This window comes from Triticum dicoccoides, chromosome 4A (assembly GCF_002162155.2).
Source record: "Triticum dicoccoides isolate Atlit2015 ecotype Zavitan chromosome 4A, WEW_v2.0, whole genome shotgun sequence".
NCBI lineage: Eukaryota > Viridiplantae > Streptophyta > Magnoliopsida > Poales > Poaceae > Triticum > Triticum dicoccoides.
Window position 1 is genome coordinate 705809123 of NC_041386.1, and position 4426 is coordinate 705813548.

The 4426-nt window shown below is 40.0% G+C and overlaps 1 pseudogene; it reads right to left on the minus strand.

The window, feature by feature from the left end:
* Positions 1-927, minus strand: part of LOC119284160 — a 7613-nt pseudogene extending 6686 nt beyond the window's left edge.
* Positions 928-4426: the final 3499 nt, after the last annotated feature.

The following is a 4426-nucleotide window of genomic DNA, read 5'->3' on the forward strand; positions in this document are numbered from 1 at the left end:
GCTCCTGTGTGCCCGCATGCGCCAGCTGCTGTTTGCTAGTGGCCCGCACTAGCTAGGAGGGAATCTTGCTACTTTCACTAGCCCCGCCTTTTCAGACTAAACACTCTGTAGCTACTGGCACTAGCACATATCTCCATAGCGTGATCAACGGCACAGATAGGAGGCGCCATGTAGGACGAGCTGCAAAGGAACTTTGCGTCCCATTGGTCATAAGTAAGATCACTAGCCTAAGCACCCCATTGATCATAAGTACGATCACGCCATTGTCCATCGGAAGAGAAAGAAGACCAGAAGCAGCAGGTTCATCTTGCATTGCGCCAAACACATCACTTTGAATGATAGAGGGTCCGCCTCATCATCGCTTGGAGCAAGGAAAGTCTCCAGGTATAGGAGATCCGGTCTGCGGACCAGTGCCTTCAGGTCGCCCGGAACGGCGGTAGTAGGAAGTAGCGGCGGTGCACGGGGTCGCACACGGCGAGGTATCTGACCAAGAATTCACGGTAGTGGAAGTTGCACACCTCGGCACCGTCAAGGATGCCGCTTTTGTCGGCCGGGGCGCCGGCGAGGAGGGCACGTCCGTCGAAGAAGTCACGTGGACTCCACGTACGGCCGGGCGGTGGAGGGGTGGAAGGAGGAGCAGGATAAGTCGAAGGCTGCGAAGGCGCGAGCGGCGGCAGGGGACGGGTGCGGCGGCTGGGCTGGTATGAAGTGGCCGAAAAACATGCCGATGAGAGGCCCCGAGTGGAGGGCTCGATCGGTACCGGCGGAGGAAGGTGTGGTCGGCAATGACGCGGCGGAAGGAGGCAGAGGCGGTGGAGACGCGGGCGAGGTCGGCCGCCGTGGGGAGGCGGAGGAAGATGTGCTCCAGGAGTTCATTTGGAGGTCGAAGGAATGGCGGCTCCGGTGGGAGGTTGGCAGCGGCGACATCAGGGATTCAGGGTGGACTAGAATTGGGTGTAGGGTTTTCTGAGGCACGTGACGAGCTATTTATGTCTTCGTCTGAGGCACGTGACGAGCTATCTTCTTCCTCTTCCTTTTTTCTTTTTTGAGAATTACGTGAAGTGTCTTCGTCAATGGGCTTTGTGAGAAATGGGCCTTTCTTTTCAACTTTTTATTGGCAGCCTGGTTTTCATACCCCAAAAAAGAGTATCGCTCTAACACTGGCATGTTGCTTCTCATCATCGATTCTCGAAAAAGAAATGTTGCTTCTCATCATCAATGTAAAAAAGGACATTTTAAGTTGATTTATTATAATGTTTTAAAGGACCGTAACTTCATTGGTAAATACATTATATATATGAGCACTACTGCACTCTACAATTTAGTATGGAAACATGATTAGGTTGAGACCTATATATATACTCCCTCCGTCTCAAAATAAGTGTCTTAACTTTGTACTAGCTCTAGTACAAAGTTGTACTAAGCTTGAGACAGTTATTTTGAGATGGAGGGAGTATAAAGGAGACATGAGAAAATATACTAGTTCAATGCCACCTTCATACCTTTCCAAAACAGTGAATTTTTTCACTCAGTGGAGCTTTGGTGTTCCAGCACAGGACAACGTTTAGAAATACCAGCCAACTCTTTTCAGGAAATAAGATTCTCTATACTGTTTTCGATCATGTTTTCTCTCATATGTTTATGCATATTTACTAGCTAGCATGGAATTAATCAGAAATTTGTACCAACAAATATCACATAGTTATATATTGATTGGTGACGTTGGTAGAGAGACTCAACTACACAATGAGACGGGGTTCTCCTATGGCAAACCAAGTGTGTGGTTTAGTGCCAAGCATCGTGTCGAATAAGCGTCGAAATCACTTTTTTTAACTGAACACTAAGATCACTTTATTGAACATTATTAGGTGGACTAGTCATCATCCCCTGCGTCCGCATGGTCTAGATATTATAGAGATGTATAATTACCTTCACAATTATTCTAACATTTAAAATGCAGGAGTTAACATTCTTCGTATCATACAAATTGACAAATGCTTTATTATCTAAATAATAATAATAATAAAGATATACAAATATTTATAAGATTTAAGATTATAAATAGTGCATCTATTTTTCCTTTATGTTGCATACTGCCATTATTTTTCTAAATGAATCCTTCCTATCACTAGTGCAGAACCAGCCTTTAGTGCCGGTTCGTAACGGGCTTTAGTGCCGGTTCGCCAATCGACACTAAAGAGTGGGGACTAAAGGTCCCTCCCTTTAGTACCGGTTCGTCACGAACCGGCGCTAAAGTGCCACCACGTGGCACGAGGCAGGCCCGTTTGCGTGGAGGGCATTAGTACCGGTTGGTAACACCAACCGGTACTAAATGTTTGGTGTTTTTTTAATTTTTCTTTAATTTTGTGTTTTCAATTTAATTTAGTGATTGTTTTACATTATAATGAGTTGTTAAATCATTAGGTGAAAGTACCGCGGATTAGTTTCGACCGGATGCATTATTGGATATCTTTATAGCTAGCTAGCTAGAGTATATGCCATATCCATATTATACTTGATCAACTATAATATATACGGATATGGCATATACTTGATCACTTAGGTAGGATCCATCCAGCTGAAACTAATCTGCGGTTTCTTTCATTAAATGATATAATAATTAACTAGCTATCTAATCACCACCAGCACTACTAGCTTAAAGAAGAAACATTCACTTGTACCAGAAGCAAAAATATTATCGATCGAGTTCAACATGATTGTCATGATATTATAAGTGTTCATATATAACACCACAAAAGCAAATCACTTAAGTTCAGAACAAAGAACACGGACATGAAAGGACAAGTACTAATTAAGAGCAGGATGAAGAACTAGCTAAATCACTCTTGCTAGCTACTTTCTCTCTGGTAAAATAACATAGAACATGTATAGCTCTTCTGATTGATCATACTGGAGCATGCCGATGAACCTGTCTCCTAATCGTGGGCTGCGCTTCTCATTGCTGCCCCCTAATACTTCTTTGTGATCATTAACAATTTTTCTCCAATCTTTCACTATTAAGCATTCATCGCTTCTAGAAATCCTGAATGCATTCATGTGCAATGCAGGATATCTTGACCGTAAGCTAACAATTGACATCTGACCTTTAGTCTCAATCCCCTGAGGCACAACTGTCATCGGGAGTCCGTGTTAAAGAACATTGTATAGTACTTAATTAATATACTTAGCAATGAAAGTTTAGCAAAAAAATTATGTATGCAAAATATGCACTGAGGACAATAGTAAATATGTTACCATCATTCCTAAATAGATGTGACCGTAGTTCAATACCATCACTATTGGTCGCACGTTTTAAGTACTAACATTTCTTAGTGCAAGAAGAAAATTTGTCTTGACAGTATGAAGATCCTCAAGCCAAGAAACATAAGGACTTATCTCCTCGCAGTTTAGTTCAGCTCCGGGACAGTAGTAGGTCCTGTCTACCAAGCGCCGGACATGTTTGGTTGAATGAAGATAAGCTGTTAATAGAAATTATTTGTCAGTTATTTTTGAATAAGCAATATCAAAGACAAAAATATAGTTGAGAAGAACTCACATAATGGTACAACTGGAGGCGTCTGCACATCGACACATATGTCTCTATTACCTTCAATATTATCTTCCGGACGAATATCAAAGGTGATAAACATACCAGGCTCAAATGCATAAGCCTTGCATAGTGCTTGCCAAGTATTGCATTCAAAATAGGTGTATGTGTGTGTATTGTATACTTTGACGTTGAAAGTATAACCATCATGCTCAGTTTTTAGGTAAGCTCTCTTTACCTTCATAGTTTCCATATCTTTGAAACCTATCTTATCCAAGACAAAAATTCTTGCATGGCACGGGATGCGCTAGTAGAATAGTGAAAAATAAAAATTATAAGTCAGGCAAATGAAGCATATATAAGTCATGTTTAATTACGAAAACAGACTTGTCGTTGTGACTTACTGTATCGAATTCGAAAGTCTCATCCAGCTTGATGCTGAATCACCTACCATCAACAAGGAAATTTCTGTCGCACTGGCCGCGCTGGTCTTCACAGTATTCACACATAATGAAATTTTTTCCGTCGTCAGACGACATTTCCTATGTTCATATTAGGCGAAACATTAATCACTTACTAATTCAATTAATTCAACTACTTCTATTAATTCAACTAAGCATTTACTAAATATAAACTAGTTATATTAATTCAATTAGTTTAAAGCATTTACTAAAAATAAACTAGTTATATATATATATATATATATATATATATATATATATATATATATATATATATATATATATATATATTAATTCAACTAGTTCAACTAAATATTTACTAAAAATAAACTAGTTATATTAATTCAACTAGTTCAAACTAAGCATATACTAAAAATAAACTAGTTCTATATATTAATTCAACTAGTTCAACAAAACA